This window comes from Triticum dicoccoides, chromosome 5B (assembly GCF_002162155.2).
Source record: "Triticum dicoccoides isolate Atlit2015 ecotype Zavitan chromosome 5B, WEW_v2.0, whole genome shotgun sequence".
Lineage (NCBI taxonomy): Eukaryota > Viridiplantae > Streptophyta > Magnoliopsida > Poales > Poaceae > Triticum > Triticum dicoccoides.
In genome coordinates, this window is record NC_041389.1 from 505,484,836 (window position 1) to 505,507,328 (window position 22,493).

Sequence of the window (22,493 nt, forward strand, 5' to 3'; positions counted from 1 at the left end):
GATAAACTGCAGGCCCTTGATTTCGTATCCAACGGCTGGAAAATCTAATGACCAGAGATGAAAAAGTCAGTCGACTGATGTGTAGCCTCACCCCGCATGTACACATGCACGCAGCAAGACATGCACGCATGCTGGCGTGCAACATGACACGTACACATAACGAACACACGCACGCATGCAGGCGTGCAACACTGACACGTACACATGCACTCACGAACACACGCACGTACGCACACATGCATGCAACACTAAAACGTACCCTTGCACGCACGCAACACTCGCACGCCTGCATGCACACAGCACACGACGCAAGACACACGCTCAACCTATACGCGCATGCACCCTTTGTTAAGGACATGGATTGTTACGGGTATTAATCAATCTTATCTGTGATAAGTAGAACATCAATGTTTGCAGCGGTCTTTATGAATCAGAACGTATTGAACGAGCTATCAACATAGTAGGCTTATCTACATGAAAAAGATGACGTCACGCTCAATGAACAATCATCGGTTTATGAAATGCCCGCTTTTGACTACCCTGGCCCACCAAAGGTTCCTCTGTTGTGTGCTGCCTGCGTTGGGTCACTAACATGCAGGCCATGTACCCAAAGAGCCCACACGTCAGTGGAAGAACGGCGCGGTGTCCTACGTCAGAGTCGAGGGCGCCACTTGCTGCACGCCCGGCTGAACACGCATCCTTGCCGCATTCAAACACCACCATGAAACCCGCCCGTGTGGAAGCCGAGAAACCCACTCTGGACACACGTCCGTTCATGACCGGGCCGGCATTAAACGCAACGCCAGCCGAGCTCCTCCCGTCTGCCGTCTATTTAATCTCCTATTTAAACGAGACCAAACGCCAGCCAAGAATCGCACACCTCTGGCGCTCCCTTATCTCCTCGTTCACCATTTTGTCCACTTTTACAATTGCTTACGAAGAGTAGTTATTACGCATCGAAGCCAGCTGGGTAGGCCGCCGGATACGAGCTATGTAGCTCGCTGATCCACCTCCCTCCCCTCGCCCGACGGAGCCAGTTGCTTCCCCAAGCCGGCGCGTGGTTCAGCAACTCGCCGCTCCAAGCCAGCTCGACGAGGAGCAGCGCACGGGCGTCGTTGCTACCGTCCACGCCGCCGCCTCGTACCGCGTCTCCCGTTTCTGTGGCCGAGACTCCCGTGCCGGCGGCCGTGCAATGCAAGCAGCGACAGAAGCCGGGTGCGTGGAGAGCGATGAGTCGGTGGTCAGCGCTGTCGGTGTCAAAATCGGCGGATCTCGGGTAGGGGGTCCCGAAATGTGCGTCTAAGGCTAATGGTAACAGGAGGCTGGGGACACGATGTTTACCCAGGTTCAGGCCCTCTTGATGGAGGTAATACCCTACTTCCTTCTTGATTGATCTTGATGATATGAGTATTAGAAGAGTTGATCTACCACGAGATCGTAGAGGTTAACCCTAGAAGCTAGCCTATGATTATGATTATCCTTGTCCTATGGACTAAACCCTCCGGTTTATATAGACACCGGAGGGGGCTAGGGTTACACAGAATCGGTTACAGAGAAGGAGATCTACATATCTGACGGTGGGAAACGACACCTATGGGATCACAAGAATCCGTACTACGGTTGCGGGGCGTGGGGTTGTGAGAAGAGCAGGATTAGTAATCAGCACAAGGATCGTTTACCCAGGTTCGGGCCGCGAGGATGCGTAAAACCCTAGTCCTGCTTTGGTGGATGTATTGAGTGTTCTTGAGCTCTCGAACTAGCTATGGGTGCTGCCTGGTTCGAAAGAGCCGAATCCTTTTCCAGTGCGCCATGGGCCTCCTTTTATAGGCGAAAGGGGCTGCCACAGTGGCACACAGGAGGTGGAAAGGCCTACAGTGCCGCGAGCTTATCGCTCGTATTATAGGACAAGATGCATTTAATGTGTGGCTTAGGTGTCCCTTCACTTTATCGGGGACGGGGGCGAGGCCCGTCCCGTCCGTCGCCGCTGCTCCTCTCTTCGACATGTGCCCTGGCCAGCGATGCATGCGGTGCCATGTAGGCAGGCAAGTAGCTGAGGTGGAGCGGTGGGGGAGACTCCACGAAGAGCTGCATAGTGCCACACAGGTGCCTGCCCAGCTGGTTGGGTCGGCAGCTGCATGTGAACGGCGGTGGAGACTTGGCTGGTGTGGGCCCGGCAATGGCCCCGCTGGCACCCTTGGCAAGGGTCTTGCCAGGTGGCCCGGCAAGGGTCTTGCCGAGGCGCGCTGCTGTCCCCTGCAAGGACCTTGCCAGGGGTCTTGTGGGCTTCCTTAGCGAGAACCCTGCCGAGGATCGTTGCCTTCCAATCCTCATCTGATCTTGAATATTCTTTGTCTTCACAAAGATCTGTATGCCACCATGGAAGTGCCTCCCGAGACATGTCCAGACGTGGTTGTTGGCGTCGGAGGTCGTGGGATCGAGGGTGGCTCGCTCCGCTGGTGTGGGCGAGCTACCCCGGCAAGGGTCCTTGCCGGGGAGACTTGCTTCATCCATCCGATCTCTGTGGCCTTGGTCTTTGATGTTGCTTTGTTTGTCTTGTGCCTTCAGCTTCTCTCCGGCTTCCCTTCCTTGCCCTGCTATGCGTGTCCGTGGCGGGTGGCTCTGACTGCCCGTGCACAAGTAAAAGGGTAAAAAGGAGAGCCCCTACTTTTGTATACCGATAGGAGCCCCCGGGCCTGGGCCATACATAAGCGCGACACGTTGTTGGGCCAGGCCCAAAACGGTGTGCGGGCAGGCGGGGCGGATTTTACTGCGGTAACTATTCCATCCGTTCCGCTTCCCCACGACCTGTGTTGAATGTGTGATGTGGGGGTCGCGCGTGCGCGACGTGGGAGGCATGTGTGGGACGGTTCCCGCGTGCATGCGTCATATCGCAGTTAATGGGAAAGGAGGCGGCCCGCGCCTTCCCCGTAAAAAGGAATAACCGCGGGCGCGCTGCTCACTTTACCCCTTCCCTGCGTCTTCTCCAATCTTAGAACTGCCTCCCCCTTTCTTCCTTCTTCTCGAGCCCCCCACCTTCGTCCACCATCGCCGCGCTTCCGCCATCCTCCGCCCTCTTGCTTCTTGCAGCCGCCATGGCGCCCAAGTCCACCAAAGGCAAGGGAGTGGCCAAAGACGCCGGGGCGATGAAGCAGTCGGAGCGCGAGCTGGTGGCATGACAGGTGCAGTTCGCCTACTTCTTCCCCTCGACGGTCGACGTTCCTGAGCTCCGGGAGTTCTTCAAGCTTTTGTGGGGGGTGAAAACGGGGGGAGAAACAACGGGGCATCCAGCCACACGCGTCATCCCTGCCCGCGCTGGGCCCGCCCCAAATCGGTACCCCTTCTTCATCAACTACTTCTCCTGCGGGCTCTGTCTCCCCTTCTCTGATTTCTTCAAGGACATTATGCACACCTTCGGCTTCCGCCTTTTGGATTTCACTCCGAATGTCGTGGCATGCATGGCTCTTTTCGCACACCTCTGCGGGTGCTTTGCCGGGGTGCATCCCAACACGGCGCTCTTCCACCACTACTTCTCCTCTCGGATCCAAAAGGGGGCGCCATCTCCGGCTGCGTCACATGGATCCCGAGGTCCAAGGGGGCGTATCCGGAGGGCGTTACGAAGGAGAGGTGGGAAGAGTGGCGGGGCCGGTGGTGCTGGATCGAGGAGGAGAACCCGCCAGCATTCTGCGAGGTTCGCCGGGTGGCGCCGGTCTGTGGGAAAGATTGGGGCGACATCGACGCCGACGACGAGAAGCTCACGATTGCCACCACCAGGATCCTTCGGCTCACCCAGGCCGGGCTCACCATTAAAATGATCGAGGCAGGCTTCATCCGCCGCCGAATTGCTCCCCTGCATGACAAGGGGAGGTCGGCCTGGCTTTTCGTGAATGCCGCTGACATCATGAGGCTCCGCCCCGGCCTCGACCAAAATCTGACGATGCTGAGGCACGCCCATCTCTGCCAACGGATCTTGCAGCTCGAGGTCAATGACGAAGGCGAGGTTGAGCGGTCCAGCAAGGCTGCAAGGGCTGCCGCAAAGGCCGGTAAGGTTGACAAGGAGCCCGTTTTCAAGTTTCCGGCGGGGGTGGACCCGCTTTGCAACAATTCTCGCTGGTCGGAGATCATTGCCATGATGCCGCTCTTCAACGCGCACGGCCTTGACCCGAGATGGGTCGAGCCGGACGAGCTTAAGGTGCAGGAATTCTTCGACACCTTGCACGAGGGGTACGTCACCGCCGAGCCACGACTTGTCCAGGACACCTCTCAGGAGGAGCTGGACTACATTGCCGCTAGGGTGAGGGAGGCGAGGCTTGCCGAGGAGGAGGCCAAGCTTGCCGAGGAGGCCGGCAGCACCGGCGGTGTGAAGGACAAGTCCGGGGCGGAGGCGGAGGAAGAAGAGCTTGCCCAGTGGGCGGTGGCCGCTGGGGAGGCCAGTGGTGCCGGCGCTGGGCCCCCCATTGTCGAGGACGTGGTCGACGAGTCGTCGTCGGAGGAGGACGAGGGGGAGAAGACCGCGGCTGCTGACCCTCTAGTTACCGGAAGGGGACGAGTCGTGCGGCGGGCCGCCTCTGGCGAGCCAGTCCGTCTCGGCCGGGCCGCGCAACTGCGACTGGCCCAGGAGATGTCTGCGCGCCATACGAGGGCTGCGGTGACGAAGAAAACTGTGGAGGCCGTGGCGGCGAAGAAGAAGGCATCCGCTTCTTTGTTGTCCAAACGTGTCCAGACGCCACTGCCTACCCCTTCGCCGGCAAATGTTGCGCGGGGGTCGCTTTTGACTTAGGGCCCCTCAGCCCAGAGAGAAAGAGGAAGGCAACAGAGGAGGAGGAGGAGGTGGATGAAGAGTAAGCTCTGCTTTCCCCCTCCTTTTATTTTTTGTTTTCTCCATTTCCTCAAATGGTGTGTCTTACTCTGAGTCTTCTTCATCCCGCAGGGAGGTGGAGACACTGGCCCAAAGGGTGAAGAGGGCCAGGATTTCAACGAGCGTCCAGCCCCCGACAGGCACCTCCAGCACGCCACTCGTGGTGTTGAGCAGCCCGGACAGCAGCCCCCGGCCCAGCCCCCAGTGTGAGTTCATCACCCATCCTTCGTCAAACGTGTGCCATGTGCAATACTTTGGTACTGACCATGCCGTGGGTGTAGGAGGGGAGCAGCGCCAAGGGGAGCCGCAGAGGGCTTCTCCCATCGTGTCGCCCCCGTCGACCATGCCGCCTCGAGGGGCGTCCCTGGCAAGGGCACCGAGCACCGAGGACATGCACACAGAGGAGGAGGAGGAGAACATAGGCGTCGGTGGCTTTGCCTCGACGCCAAACCTTGGTGGGGAAGGGACTCCCACCTCTCGGCCTGGCACGGGTAAGCCACTCGCCTTCCATTTCCGCGTGTGTTCTTTCTTTCTTCTTTACTAGCTTTTGATCTTGGCTTCACCCTGTCTCCTCCTTGGCATTCAGACTTCTCCTCGATGGACCCAGAGGACGTCGACACCGTTATCAAGGACGTCGCCGAGGATGCCACGGCGCAGGCCAAGAAGATCGCCGCCGAGGAGAACGCCAAGGGCGCTGCCGAGGACGCCGCTAAGGGGCCCTCCGAGGAGCCCGGCAAGGCTGGTGCCAACGAGGTGGTGGTCGACGACCAACCCTCCTTCTTCGCTGCCTCCGGCTTCGGCAGGTACCTGAGGGTGAGCGATGACCTCTTCGTCCATCTCCCAGGCGCGTCGAGCACCAGGGCTCCCGTCGAGGGGGAGGTGTTCGACGCTGAGGTGCTTGCCGCTGCCGGGCTCGAGGTCGTCAACGAGCCGAGCGTTGGTGGTGACGGCTCCCAGGAGGAGTGATACGTCTCCAACGTATCTATAATTTTTGATTGCTCCATGCTACTTTATCTACTGTTTTGGACTATATTGGGCTTTATTTACCACTTTTATATTATTTTTGGGACTAACCTATTAACCGGAGGCCCAGCCCAGAATAGCTATTTTTTTGCCTATTTCAGTGTTTCGAAGAAACGGAATATCAAACGGAGTCCAAATGGAATGAAACCTTCGGGAACGTGATTTTCTCACCGAACGTGATCTAGGAGACTTGGACCCTACTCCAAGAAGTGCCAGAGGCGGTCACGAGGGTGGAGGGCGCGCCCCCTACCTTGTGGGCCCCCTGTTGCTCCACCGACGTACTCATTCCTCCTATATATACCTACGTACTGTTGGGGAATGTTGCAGAAAATAAAATTTTTCCTACGGTTTCACCAAGATCCATCTATGAGTTCATCTAAGCAACGAGTGAAAGGGGAGATGCATCTACATACCACTTTGTAGATCGCGAGCGGAAGCGTTCAAAAGAACGGGGTTGAAGTAGTCGTTCTCGTCGTGATCCTATCACCGGAGATCCTAGCGCCGAACGGACGGCACCTCCGCGTTCAAAACATGTACGGTCAGCATGATGTCTCCTCCGTCTTCATCCAGCAAGGGGGAAGGAGAAGTTGATGATGATCCAGCAGCACGACGGCGTGGTGGTGGATGCAGTAGAACTCCAGCAGGGCTTCGCCAAGCTGCTGCAGGAGGAGGACGAGGTGTAGCAGGGGGAGGGAGGCGCCAAGACTTGGGGTGCGGCTTCCCTCCCCCCTGCCCTCCTCTATATAGGCCCCCAGGGGGGCGCCGGCCCTGGGAGATCAATCTCCCAAGGGGGGCGGCGGCCAAGGGGGGTGGAGTGCCCCCCAAGGCAAGTGGTGCGCCCCCCCACCTAGGGTTTCCAACCTTAGGCGCAGGGGGGGCCCAAGGGGGGCGCACCAGCCCACTAGGGGCTGGTTCCCCTCCCACTTCAGCCCACGGGGCCCTCCGGGACAGGTGGCCCCACCCGGTGGACCCCCGGGACCCTTCCGGTGGTCCCGGTACAATACCGGATGACCCCGAAACTTCCCGATGGCCAAAACAGCACTTCCTATATAGTTTTCTTTACCTCCGGACCATTCCGGAACTCCTCGTGACGTCCGGGATCTCATCCGGGACTCCGAACAACATTCGGTTTGCTGCATACTCATATTCATACAACCCTAGCATCACCGAACCTTAAGTGTGTAGACCCTACGGGTTCGGGAGACATGTAGACATGACCGAGACGGCTCTCCGGTCAATAACCAACAGCGGGATCTGGATACCCATGTTGGCTCCCACATACTCCTCGATGATCTCATCGGATGAACCATGATGTCGAGGGTTTAAGCAACCCCATATACTATTCCCTTTGTCAGACGGTATGTTACTTGCCCGAGACTCGATCGTCGGTATCCCAATACCTCGTTCAGTCTCGTTACCGGCAAGTCACTTTACTCGTACCGTAATGCATGATCCTGTGACCAGACACTTGGTAACTTTGAGCTCATTATGATGATGCACTACCGAGTGGGCCCAGTGATACCTCTCCGTCATACGGAGTGACAAATCCCAGTCTCAATCCGTGTCAACCCAACAGACACTTTCGGAGATACCTGTAGTGCACCTTTATAGTCACCCAGTTACGTTGTGACGTTTGGTACACCCAAAGCACTCCTACGGTATCCGGGAGTTACACGATCTCATGGTCTAAGGAAGAGATACTTGACATTGGAAAAGCTCTAGCAAAACGAACTACACGATCTTGTGCTATGCTTAGGAATGGGTCTTGTCCATCACATCATTCTCCTAATGATGTGATCCCGTTGTCAACGACATCTAATGTCCATAGTCAGGAAACCATGACTATCTGTTGACCAACGAGCTAGTCAACAAGAGGCTTACTAGGGACGTATTGTGGTCTATGTATTCACACGTGTATTACGATTTCCGGATAATACAATTATAGCATGAAATAAAAGACAATTATCATGAACAAGGAAATATAATAATAATACTTATATTATTGCCTCTAGGGCATATTTCCAACAGTCTCCCACTTGCACTAGAGTCAATAATCTAGTTACATTGTGATGAATCGAACACCCATAGAGTTCTGGTGCTGATCATGTTTTGCTCACGAGAGAGGTTTAGTCAACGGATCTGCGACATTCAGATCCGTATGTACTTTGCAAATATCTATGTCTCCATCTTGAACATTTTCACGGATGGAGTTGAAGCGACGCTTGATGTGCCTGGTCTTCTTGTGAAACCTGGGCTCCTTGGCAAGGGCAATAGCTCCAGTGTTGTCACAGAAGAGTTTGATCGGCCCCGACGCATTGGGTATGACTCCTAGGTCGGTGATGAACTCCTTCACCCAAATTGCTTCATGCGCTGCCTCCGAGGCTGCCATGTACTCCGCTTCACATGTAGATCCCGCCACGACGCTCTACTTGCAGCTGCACCAGCTTACTGCTCCACCATTCAACATATACACGTATCCGGTTTGTGACTTAGAGTCATCCAGATCTGTGTCGAAGCTAGCGTCGACGTAACCCTTTACGACGAGCTCTTCATCACCTCCATAGACGAGAAACATGTCCTTTGTCCTTTTCAGGTACTTTAGGATATTCTTGACCGCTGTCCAGTGTTCCTTGCCGGGATTACTTTGGTACCTTCCTACCAAACTTACGGCAAGGTTTACATCAGGTCTGGTACACAGCATGGCATACATAATAGATCCTATGGCTGAGGCATAGGGGATGACGCTCATCTCTTCTTTATCTTTTGCCGTGGTTGGGCATTGAGCCGAGCTCAATCTCACACCTTGCAGTAGATGCAAGAACCCTTTCTTGGACTGATCCCTTTTGAACTTCTTCAAAATCTTATCAAGGTATGTGCTTTGTGAAAGACCTATGAGGCGTCTCGATCTATCCCTATAGATCTTGATGCCTAATATGTAAGCAGCTTCTCCAAGGTCCTTCATTGAAAAACACTTATTCAAGTAGGCCTTAATGCTGTCCAAGAATTCTATATCATTTCCCATCAAAAGTATGTCATCTACATATAATATGAGAAATGCTACAGAGCTCCCACTCACTTTCTTGTAAACGCAGGCTTCTCCATAAGTCTGCATAAACCCAAACGCTTTGATCATCTCATCAAAGCGAATGTTCCAACTCCGAGATGCTTGCACTAGCCCATAAATGGATCACTGGAGCTTGCACACTTTGTTAGCATTCTTAGGATCAACAAAACCTTCCGGCTGCATCATATACAGCTCTTCCTTAAGATAACCGTTAAGGAATGCCGTTTTGACGTCCATCTGCCATATCTCATAATCATAGTATGCGGAAATTGCTAACATGATTCGGACGGACTTAAGCTTCTCTACGGGAGAGAAAGTCTCATCGTAGTCAATCCCTTGAACTTGCCAATAACCCTTAGCGACAAGTCGAGCTTTATAGATGGTGACATTACCATCCGCGTCCGTCTTCTTCTTAAATATCCATTTGTTTTCTATCGCTCGCCGATCATCGGGCAAGTCAGTCAAAGTCCATACTTTGTTTTCATACATGGATTCTATCTCGGATTGCATGGCTTCTAGCCATTTGTTGGAATCTGGGCCCGCCATCGCTTCTTCATAGTTCGAAGGTTCACCGTTGTCTAACAACATGATTTCCAGGACAGGGTTGCCATACCACTCTGGTGTGGAACGTGTCCTTGTGGACCTACGAAGTTCAGTAGCAACTTGATCAGAAGTACCTTGATCATCATCATTAATTTCCTCTCCAGTCGGTGTAGGCACCACAGGAACATTTTCCTGAGCTGCACTACTTTCCGGTTCAAGAGGTAGTACTTCATCGAGTTCTACTTTCCTCCCACTTACTCCTTTCGAGAGAAACTCTTTTTCCAGAAAGGATCCGTTCTTGGAAACAAAGATCTTGCCCTCGGATCTTAAGTAGAAGGTATACCCAATGGTTTCCTTAGGGTATCCTATGAAGACGCATTTTTCCGACTTGGGTTCGAGCTTTTCAGGTTGAAGTTTCTTGACATAAGCATCGCATCCCCAAACTTTTAGAAACGACAGCTTAGGTTTCTTCCCAAACCATAATTCATACGGTGTCATCTCAACGGATTTAGACGGTGCCCTATTTAAAGTGAATGTAGCTGTCTCTAGAGCGTATCCCCAAAATGATAGCGGTAAATCGGTAAGAGACATCATAGATCGCACCATATCCAATAGAGTGCGATTACGACGTTCGGACACACCGTTACACTAAGGTGTTCCAGGCGGCGTGAGTTGTGAAACGATTCCACATTTTCTTAAGTGTGTACCAAATTCGTGACTTAAAATATTCTCCTCCACGATCCGATCGTAAGAATTTTATCTTTCGGTCACGTTGATTCTCTACTTCATTCTGAAATTCCTTGAACTTTTCAAAGGTCTCAGACTTGTGTTTCATCAAGTAGACATACCCATATCTACTCAAGTCATCAGTGAGAGTGAGAACATAACGATATCCTCCGCGAGCCTCAATGCTCATTGGACCGCACACATCAGTATGTATGATTTCCAACAAGTTGGTTGCTCGCTCCATTGTTCCGGAGAACAGAGTCTTGGTCATTTTGCCCATGAGGCATGGTTCGCATGTGTCAAATGATTCATAATCGAGAGACTCTAAAAGTCCATCAGCATGGAGCTTCTTCATGCGCTTGACACAAATGTGACCAAGGCGGCAGTGCCACAAGTATGTGGGACTATCGTTATCAACTTTACATCTTTTGGTATTCACGCTACGAATATGTGTAACAGTACGTTCGAGATTCATTAAGAATAAACCATTGACCATCGGGGCATGACCATAAAACATATCTCTCATATAAATAGAACAACCATTATTCTAGGATTTAAATGAGTAGCCATCTCGTATCAAACGAGATCCAGATACAATGTTCATGCTCAAACTTGGCACTAAATAACAATTATTGAGGTTCATAACTAATCCCGTGGGTAAATGTAGAGGTAGCGTGCCGACGGCGATCACATCGACCTTGGAACCATTCCCGACGCGCATCGTCACCTCGTCCTTCGCCAGTCTCCACTTATTTCGCAGCTCCTGGTGTGAGTTACAAATGTGAGCAACGGCACCGGTATCAAATACCCAGGAGTTACTACGAGTACTGGTAAGGTACACATCAATTACATGTATATCAAATATACCTTTAGTGTTGCCGGCCTTCTTGTCCGCTAAGTATTTGGGCAGTTCCGCTTCCAGTGACCCTTCCCCTTGCAATAAAAGCACTCAGTCTCAGGCTTGGGTCCATTCTTTGACTTCTTCCCGGCAACTGGCTTACCGGGCGCGGCAACATCTTTGCTGTCCTTCTTGAAGTTCTTCTTACCCTTGCCCTTCTTGAACTTAGTGGTCTTATTGACCATCAACACTTGATGTTCTTTCTTGATTTCAACCTCTGTTGACTTCAGCATTGAGAATACTTCAGGAATGGTCTTTACCATCCCCTGCATATTGTAGTTCAACACAAAGCTCTTGTAGCTCGGTGGGAGCGACTGAAGGATTCTATCAATGACCGCCTCTTCTGGGAGGTTGATCTCCAACTGAGACAGGCGGTTGTGCAACCCAGACATTTTGAGTATGTGCTCACTGACAGAACTGTTTTCCTCCATCTTACAACTATAGAACTTGTTGGAGACTTCATATCTCTCAACCCGTGCATGAGCTTGGAAAACCATTTTCAGCTCCTCGAACATCTCATATGCTCCGTGCTTCTCAAAACGCTTTTGGAGCCCCGGTTCTAAGCTGTAAAGCATGCCGCACTGAACGAGGGAGTAATCATCAGCACGTGATTGCCAAGTGTTCATAACGTCTTGGTTCTCTGGGATGGGTGCTTCACCTAGCGGTGCATCTAGGACATAATCTTTCTTGGCTGCTATGAGGATGATCCTCAGGTTCTGGACCCAGTCCGAATAGTTGCTACCATCATCTTTCAGCTTGGTTTTCTCTAGGAACGCGTTGAAGTTCATGTTGACATGAGCGTTGGCCATTTGATCTACAAGACATATTTTTTTGCAAAAGTTTTAGACTAAGTTCATGATAATTAAGTTCATCTAATCAAATTATTTAATGAACTCCCACTCAGATTAGACATCCCTCTAGTCATCTAAGTGTTACACGATCCGAGTCGACTAGGCCGTGTCCGATCATCACGTGAGACGGACTAGTCATCATCGGTGAACATCGCCATGTTGATCGTATCTTCCATACGAATCATGTTCGACCTTTCGGTCTCTGTGTTCCGAGGCCATGTCTGTACATGCTAGGCTCGTCAAGTTAACCCTAAGTGTTCTGCATGTGTAAATTTGTCTTACACCCGTTGTATGTGAACGTAAGGATCTATCACACCCGATCATCACGTGGTGCTTCGAAACGACGAACTTTAGCAACGGTGCACAGTTAGGGGGAACACTTTCTTGAAATTATTATAAGGGATCATCTTATTTACTATCGCCGTTCTAAGTAAACAAGATGCATAAAACATAATAAACATCACATGCAATTATATAGTAGTGACATGATATGGCCAATATCATATAGCTCCTTCGATCTCCATCTTTGGGGCTCCATGATCATCTTCGTCACCGGCATGACACCATGATCTCCATCATCATGATCTCCATCATTGTGTCTTCATGAAGTTGTCACGCCAACGACTACTTCTACTTCTATGGCTAACACGTTTAGCAATAAAGTAAAGTAATTTACATGGCGTTCTTCAATGACACGCAGGTCATACAAAAAATAAAGACAAATCCTATGGCTCCTGCCGGTTGTCATACTCATCGACATGCAAGTCGTGATTCCTATTACAAGAACATGATCTCATACATCACAATATATCATTCATCATTCATCACAACTTCTGGCCATATCACATCACATGACAATTGCTGCAAAAACAAGTTAGACATCCTCTAATTGTTGTTGCATCTTTTACGTGGCTGCAATTGGGTTCTAGCAAGAACATTTTCTTACCTACGAATAACCACAATGTGATTTTGTCAACTTCTATTTACCCTTCATAAGGACCCTTTTCATCTAATCCGCTCCAACTAAAGTAGGAGAGACAGACACCCGCTAGCCACCTTATGCAACTAGTGCATGTCAGTCAGTGGAACCTGTCTCACGTAAGCGTACGTGTAAGGTCGGTCCGGGCCGCTTCATCCCACAATACCGTTGAAGCAAGAAAAGACTAGTAGCGGCAAGCAAGTTGACAAGATCTACGCCCACAACAAAATTGTGTTCTACTTGTGCAATAGAGAACTACACATAGACCTAGCTCATGACGCCACTGTTGGGGAATGTTGCAGAAAATAAAATTTTTCCTACGGTTTCACCAAGATCCATCTATGAGTTCATCTAAGCAACGAGTGGAAGGGGAGATGCATCTACATACCACTTTGTAGATCGCGAGCGGAAGCATTCAAAAGAATGGGGTTGAAGTAGTCGTTCTCGTCATGATCCTATCACCGGAGATCCTAGCGCCGAACGGACGACACCTCCGCGTTCAACACACGTACGGTCAGCATGACGTCTGCTCTGTCTTGATCCAGCAAGGGGGAAGGAGAGGTTGATGATGATCCAGCAGCACGACGGCGTGGTGGTGGATGCAGCAGAACTCCGGCAAGGCTTCGCCAAGCTGCTGCGGGAGGAGGACGAGGTGTAGCAGGGGGAGGGAGGCGCCAAGACTTGGGGTGCGGCTGCCCTCCCCCCTGCCCTCCTTTATATAGGCCCCCAGGGGGGGGGGGCATCGGCCCTGGGAGATCAATCTCCCAAGGGGGGTGGCGGCCAAGGGGGGTGGAGTGCCCCCCAAGGCAAGTGGTGCGCCCCCCCCCCACCACCTAGGGTTTCCAACCTTAGGCGCAGTGGGGGGGCCCAAGGAGGGTGCACCAGCCCACTAGGGGCTGGTTCCCCTCCCACTTCAGCCCATGGCGCCCTCCGGGATAGGTGGCCCCACCCGGTGGACCCCCGGGACCCTTCCGGTGGTCCCGGTACAATACCGGGTGACCCCGAAACTTTCCCGATGGCCGAAATAGCACTTCCTATATAGTTTTCTTTACCTCCGGACCATTCCGGAACTCCTCGTGATGTACGGGATCTCATCTGGGACTCCGAACAACATTCGGTTTGCTACATACTCATATTCATACAACCCTAGCGTCACCGAACCTTACGTGTGTAGACCCTACGGGTTCGGGAGACATGCAGACATGACCGAGACAGCTCTCCGGTCAATAACCAACAGCGGGATCTGGATACCCATGTTGGCTCCCACATACTCCTCGATGTTCTCATCGGATGAACCACGATGTCGAGGGTTCAAGCAACCTCGTATACTATTCCCTTTGTCAGACGGTATGTTACTTGCCCGAGACTCGATCATCGGTATCCCAATACCTCGTTCAGTCTCGTTACCGGCAAGTCACTTTACTCATACCTTAATGCATGATCCCATGACCAGACACTTGGTCACTTTGAGCTCATTATGATGATGCACTACCGAGTGGGCCCAGTGATACCTCTCCGTCATACGGAGTGACAAATCCCAGTCTCGATCCGTGTCAACCCAACAGACACTTTCGGAGATACCTGTAGTGCACCTTTATAGTCACCCAGTTACGTTGTGACGTTTGGTACACCCAAAGCACTCCTACGATATCCGGGAGTTACACGATCTCATGGTCTAAGGAAGAGATACTTGACATTGGAAAAGCTCTAGCAAAACGAACTACACGATCTTGTGCTATGCTTAGGAATGGGTCTTGTCCATCACATCATTCTCCTAATGATGTGATCCCGTTGTCAACGACATCTAATGTCCATAGTCAGGAAACCATGACTATCTGTTGACCAACGAGCTAGTCAACTAGAGGCTTACTAGGGACGTATTGTGGTCTATGTATTCACACGTGTATTACGATTTCCGGATAATACAGTTATAGCATGAAATAAAAGACAATTATCATGAACAAGGAAATATAATAATAATACTTTTATTATTGCCTCTAGGGCATATTTCCAACACGTACCCCTGTCAGATCAAATACGGAGCCAAAAACCTAATTCCACCGCCGCAACTTTCTGTATCCGCGAGATCCCATCTTGGGGCCTGTTCTGGAGCTCCGCCGGAGGGGGCATCTACCATGGAGGGCTTCTACATCAACACCATAGCCTCTCCGATGAAGTGTGAGTAGTTTACTTCAGACCTTCGGGTCCATAGCTAGTAGCTAGATGGCTTCTTCTCTCTTTTTGGATCTGAATACAATGTTCTCCCCCTCTCTTGTGGAGATTTATTCGATGTAATCTTCTTTTTGCGGTGTGTTTGTTGAGACCGATGAATTGTGGGTTTATGATCCAACTTATCTATGAATAATATTTGAATCTTCTCTGAATTCTTTTATGTATGATTGAGTTATCTTTTCAAGTCTCTTCGAATTATCCGTTTCGTTTGGCCAACTAGATTGGTAGTTCTTGCAATGGGAGAAGTGTTTAGCTTTGGGTGCACTCTTGCGGTGTCCTTACCCAGTGACAGAAAGGGTTGCAAGGCACGTATTGTATTGTTGCCATCAAGGATAACAAGATGGGGTTTTTATCATATTGCATGAATTTATCCCTCTACATCATGTCATCCTGCTTAAGGCGTTACTCTATTTTTAACTTAATACTCTAGATGCATGCTGGATAGCGGTTGATGAGTGGAGTAATAGTAGTAGATGCAGAATCGTTTTGATCTACTTGTCTCGGATGTGATGCCTATACACATGATCATACCTAGATATACTCATAATTATTCGCTTTTCTATCAATTGCTCAACAGTAATTTGTTCAGCCACCGTAGAATACTTATGCTCTTGAGAGAAGCTACTAGTGAAACCTATGGCCCCCGGGTCTATTTACTTTATTACTTGCTTTGTTTTTACTTTGCCTTTTACTTTTTACTTTGCATCTCTATATCAAAAATACCAAAAATATTATTTATCATCTCTATCAGATCTCACCCTCGTAAGTGACCGTGAAGGGATTGACAACCCCTAATCGTGTTGGTTGCGAGTAGCTATCGTTTTGTGTAGGTACAAGGGACTCATGCGTGATCTCCTACTGGATTGATACCTTGGTTCTCAAAAACTGAGGGAAATACTTATGCTACTTTACTGCATCATCCTGTCCTATTCGGGGAAATCCAACGCAGTGCTCAAGAGGTAGCAAGAAGAATTTCTAGCGCCGTTGCCGGGGAGTTTGCGCAAAAGTCAACTATAGCAAGTACCCATCACAATACCTATCTCTCGCATTACATTATTTGCCTCTCGTTTCCTCTCCCCCACTTCACCCTTGTCGTTTTATTCGCCCTCTCTTTCCCAATCTCCTCCTCCCTTTCCCTTACGCCTTTTTCTCGTTTGCCTTTTTGTTTGCCGCTATGTCTGAAACTGGGGAGATTATCGTCAATATGGACAATAATGACAACATGGAAAATCCCGAGGCTCCGGCCGATGAACCCCCTATCTTGCATACTAAAAAATTTTGAATCGGCAGTGGTAACATTATTGGCAAGGGTGTTATTCAAGATTTCTTCACTTGTGCCGGTGCTTTAACTTCCTTGGGATGTTCTATTCTTCATAGAACAAGTAGTCTTGCGGATGCTATCGCTATGCTTGTAGTTGAACTTGAAAGACAATTTATGCATATGCATCCTTGCATACAAAGGATTTTTCTAGAATTTTCTAATATTGAGCATTCTTCTCTTAAGCGCACTGTTACTATCTTTTTGGCTCATGAGTTTAGATTTATCATTAGAGAGGCCAAAGAAATCTTTGCACACTATAGGGTGGACGCCGGTCGTCCTCCCATAGAAGTGATCCTTTATGATCAAGAGGAATTTAGACGTTTTCAATCTTCCGACTATGTCGCTTTTAATGAAAACCTTAGAAAAAAGGTTCCTACCAAAGTCTTGATTGATTGCATTAACGAACTTAATAATGATTTTTCTCTTCGAAACGATGAGCTAGGATACTCTCTTGAGTATAGGCTCACAATTTTTTTCCAAAAGAATGCTTTTAGTGATGAAATAGTTGTGCACTATGAAGGGCCGAAGGAGGAACCTATTCCTCCTTTGATTGATCTTGGGGACCTTTGTCCCACCAAATTTAGCCCTTTTGATTACTTTTGCTTGCCTCAAATAAAGCTTGCTGCCAAACGTAGAGAATATGAGATGAGTTTTCAAGATCTATCTTACTATTATGGCACTCGTTAGATCTATCCTTGCTTTTATGCCTAGCTAGGGGCGTTAAACGATAGCGCTTGTTGGGAGGCAACCCAATTTTATTTTTTGTTCTTTATTTTTGTTCCTGTTTAGTGCTAAATTTTGTTTCTACTTTCTGTTTAGATGTGTTTTTATCTTTTAATTAGTGTTTGTGCCAAGTAGAACCTATAGGATAAGCTATGATGATAGTTGATTTGATTCTGCTGAAAAACAGAAACTTTGCGCTCACGAGAAAAAAATCAATAAATCACAGAAACGTGATTTTGCATTGATTCTTTATGCTGATGATCAATAAACAAATTTTCAGTACGTCCTATTTTGTTAGAATTTTTAGAGTTCCAGAAGTTTGCGTTAGTTACAGATGTCTACAGACTGTTCTGTTTTTGACAGATTCTGTTTTTCGTGTGTTGTTTGCTTATTTTAATGCCTCTATGGCTAATAAATTAGTTTATAAACCATAAGGAAGTTTGAATACAGTAGGTTTAACACCAATATAAATAAAGAATGAGTTCATTATAGTACCTTAAAGTAGTCTTTTGTTTTCTTTCACTAACAGAGCTCACGCGATTTCTATTGAGTTTTGTGTTGTGAAGTTTTCAAGTTTTGGGTGAATTCTTTTGATGGATTATGGAACAAAGAGTGGCAAGAGCCTAGGCTTGGGGATGCCCATGGCACCCCCAAGATAATCCAAGGACACCAAAAAGTCAAAGCTTGGTGATGCCCCGGAAGGCATCCCCTCTTTCGTCTACTTCCATCGGTAATTTACTTGGAGCTATATTTCTATTCACCACATGTTATGTGTTTTGCTTGGAGCGTCTTGTATTATTTGCGTCTTTGCTTGTTAGTTTACCACAATCATCCTTGCTGTACACACCTTTTGAGAGAGCCATACATGATTTGGAATTTGCTAGAATGCTCATAGCACTTCACTTATATCTTTTGAGCTTGATAGTTATGCTCATAGCGCTTCACTTATATCTTTTGAGCTTGATAGTTTTGCTCATAGTGCTTCACTTATATCTTTTGAGCATGATAATTTTTGCTCTAGTGCTTCAGTTAGATCTTTTAGAGCACGGTGGTGGATTTGTTTTAAAGAAACTATTGATCTCTCATGCTTCACTTAGATTATTTTGAGAATTTTTAATAGCATGATAATTTGCTTAAAGATAGTATACTTGGTATTCAAGATATGTGAAACTTTCTTTTGAGTGCGTTGAATACTAAGATAAGTTTGATGCTTGATAATTTTTTTGAGATATGGAGGTGATAATATCAAAGCAATGCTAGTTGGGGTGATTATGAATTTAAAAAATGCTTGTGTTGAAGTTTGTGATTCCCGTAGCATGCACGTATGGTGAACCGCTTTGTGATGAAGTCGGAGCACATATTTATTTATTGATCGTCTTCCTTATGAGTGGCAGTCGGGGACAAGCGATGGTCTTTTCCTACCAATCTATACCCTTAGGAGTATGCGTTTAGTGCTTTGGTTTTTGATGACTTCTAAATTTTTGCAACAAGTGCATGAGTTCTTTTGACTAATGTTGAGTCCATGGATTATACGCACTCTCACCCTTCCGCCATTGCTAGCCTCTCTAATACCGCGCACTTTTCGCCGGTATCATACACCCACCATATACCTTCCTCAAAACAGCCACCACACCTACCTATCATGGCATTTCCATAGCCATTCCGATATATATTGCCATGCAACTTTCCACCGTTCCGTTCATATGACACACATTACTTTTGTCATATTGCTTTTTTGCATGAACATGTATTTGACATTGTATTTGTGGCAAGGATACCTTCATAATTTTCATACATGTCGCTCTTGATACATTGCATATCCCAGTACACCGCCGGAGGCATTCATATAGAGTCATATTTTGTTCTAAGTATCGAGTTGTAATTGTTGAGTTGTAAGAAAAAATAAAAGTGTGATGATCATCATTATTAGAGCATTGTCCCAGTGAGGAAAGGATGATGGAGACTATGATTCCCCCATAAGTCGGGATGAGACTCCGGACTTTATGAAAAATAAAAGAGGCCAAAGAAGCCCAAATAAAAAAAAGGCCAAAGAAGCCCACCAAAATAAAAAAAATATTAAAAAAATGAGAGAAAAAGAGAGAGGGGACAAAGCTACTATCCTTTTACCACACTTGTGCTTCAAAGTAGCACCATGATCTTCATGATAGAGAGTCTCATATGTTGTCACTTTCATATACTAGTGGGAATTTTTAATTATAGAACTTGGCTTGTATATTCCAATGATGGGCTTCCTCAAAAAGTGCCCTAGGTCTTCGTGAGCAAGCAAGTTGGATGCACACCAACTTAGTTTCTTTTGTTGAGCTTTCATATACTTATAGCTCTAGTGCTTTCATTGCATGGCAATCCCTACTCACTCACATTGATATCTATTAATGGGCATCTCCATAGCCCGTTGATACGCCTAGTTGATTTGAGACTATCTTCTCCTTTTTGTCTTCTCCACAACCACCATTCTATTCCACCTATAGTGCTATGTCCATGGCTCACGCTCATGTATTGCGTGAAAGTTGAAAAAGTTTGAGATTACTAAAGTATGAAACAATTGCTTGGCTCGTCATCGGGGTTGTGCATGATTAAATACTTTGTGTGATAAAGATAGAGCATAGCCAGACTATATGATTTTTTTGGGATAATTTTCTTTTGGCCAAGTTATTTTGAGAAGACATGATTACTTTGATTTGTATGCTTGAAGTATTATTACTTTTATCTCAATATGAACTTTTGTCTTGAATCTTTCGAATCTGAATATTCATACCACAATTAAGAAGATTTACATTGAAATTATGCCAAAGTATCACTCCGCATCAAAAATTCTTTTTTATCATTTACCTACTCGAGGACAAGCAGGAATTAAGCTTAGGGATGCTTGATACGTCTCCAACATATCTATAATTTTTGATTGCTCCATGCTACTTTATCTACTATTTTGGACTATATTGGGCTTTATTTACCACTTTTATATTATTTTTGGGACTAACCTATTAACCGGAGGCCCAGCCTAGAATTGCTGTTTTTTTTGCCTATTTCAGTGTTTCGAAGACACAGAATATCAAACGGAGTCCAAACGGAATGAAACCTTCGGGAACGTGATTTTCTCACCGAACGTGATCCAGGAGACTTGAACCCTACTCCAAGAAGTGCCAGAGGCGGTCACGAGGGTGGAGAGCGCCCCCTGGGCACGCCCCCTACCTCGTGGGCCCCCTGTTGCTCCAGCGACGTACTCCTTCTGTTGGAAATATGCCCTAGAGGCAATAATAAGTTAGTTATTATTATTATATTTCCCTATTCATGATAATCGTTTATTATCCATGCTATAATTGTATTGATAGGAAACTCAGATACATGTGAGGGTACATAGACAACACCATGTCCCTAGTAAGCCTCTAGTTGACTAGCTCGTTGATCAATAGATGGTTACGGTTTCCTGACCATGGACATTGGATGTCGTTGATAACAGGATCACATCATTAGGAGAATGATGTGATGGACAAGACCCAATCCTAAGCCTAGCACAAAGATCGTGTAGTTCGTATGCTAAAGCTTTTCTAATGTCAAGTATCATTTCCTTAGACCATGAGATTGTGCAACTCCCGGATACCGTAGGAATGCTTTGGGTGTACCAAACGTCACAACGTAACTGGGTGGCTATAAAGGTGCACTACGGGTATCTCCGAAAGTGTCTGTTGGGTTGGCACGAATCGAGACTGGGATTTGTCACTCCGTGTGACGGAGAGGTGTCTCTGGGCCCACTCGGTAGGACATCATCATAATGTGCACAATGTGACCAAGGGGTTGATCATGGGATGATGTGTTACGGAACGAGTAAAGAGACTTGCCGGTTACGAGATTGAACAAGGTATCGGGATACCGACGATCGAATCTCGGGCAAGTACAATACCTCTAGACAAAGGGAATTGTATACGGGATTGATTGAATCCTCGACATCGTGGTTCATCCGATGAGATCATCGTGGAACATGTGGGAGCCAACATGGGTATCCAGATCCCCCTGTTGGTTATTGACCGGAGAACGTCTCGGTCATGTCTGCATGGTTCCCGAACCCGTAGGGTCTACACACTTAAAGTTCGATGACGCTAGGGTTATAGGGAATAGATATACGTGGTTACCGAATGTTGTTCGGAGTCCCGTATGAGATCCCGGACGTGACGAGGAGTTCCGGAATGGTCCGGAGGTAAAGATTTATATATGGGAAATCCTGTTTTGGTCACCGGAAAAGTTTGGGGTGCTATCGGTAACGTACCGGGACCACCGGGAGGGTCCCGGGGGTCCACCAAGTGGGGCCACCAGCCCCAGAGGGCTGCATGGGCCAAGTGTGGGAGGGGACCAGCCCCAGGTGGGCTGGTGCGCCCCCCACCAGGGCCAAGGCGCCTAGGGTTTGGGGAGGGGGCGCCTCCACCTTACTTGGGTGGCAAGTTTCCCCTCTCACTACTAGGAAAAGGCCTACTAATGGCGCACCGGTTTTGCCTACTAATGGCGCACTACCGGTGCGCCCAGTGCGCCATTAGAATAGCCCACGGTGCGTCATTAGTATCTGGTATACTAATGGCGCACCACATAGAAGTGCGCCACTAGTAACAATATTTTTTCAAAAAAAAAATTCAGAATTTTTTTTTAAATTTTTTTTCACTTTTTTCTTAATCTCAGTTCACTATTGCTTAATCTCGAGTCAATATGCTTAATCTTAGGTCAAATCGCACTCCGTGGTCAAACTTCCCGAAAGGTCACCCATCCTCACACTACTCCAGCCCAAGCACGCTTAACTTCATAGTTCTGTCCAACCCCAGCAGCAGCTCACTTCACAGGCACTTGTTGATATATCTAGCATATCAATCCTATTATACCTTGTTGATGTCTAGGACTTTGTTCATGTTCATGACTATGATGAAATTTTGAAAAATATTTCAAACTTCCCCGTCATATTACGTATCATTTTTTGAAAAAAAATTCAAAACCAATTTTTTTCTGTTACTAGTGGCGCACCACATCCACGGTGCGCCACCATCTTACTTGCGAAATTGGGATGTAACTTTTTGAGTAGATGATTTTTCATATAAAAAACTTTTTCATCCGAGTTCGTATGCAAAAGTTATGCCCATTTTACAAATTTCCAGAGAGATTTTGCAAATAAAGTCGAAATTCATATTTGTAAATTTTCCCAACAACTAGACCACATATCACATGGGAAACTTATTTTCTTTTATTTTTTTGACATTTCCATCATTTTCTTTTATTTTTT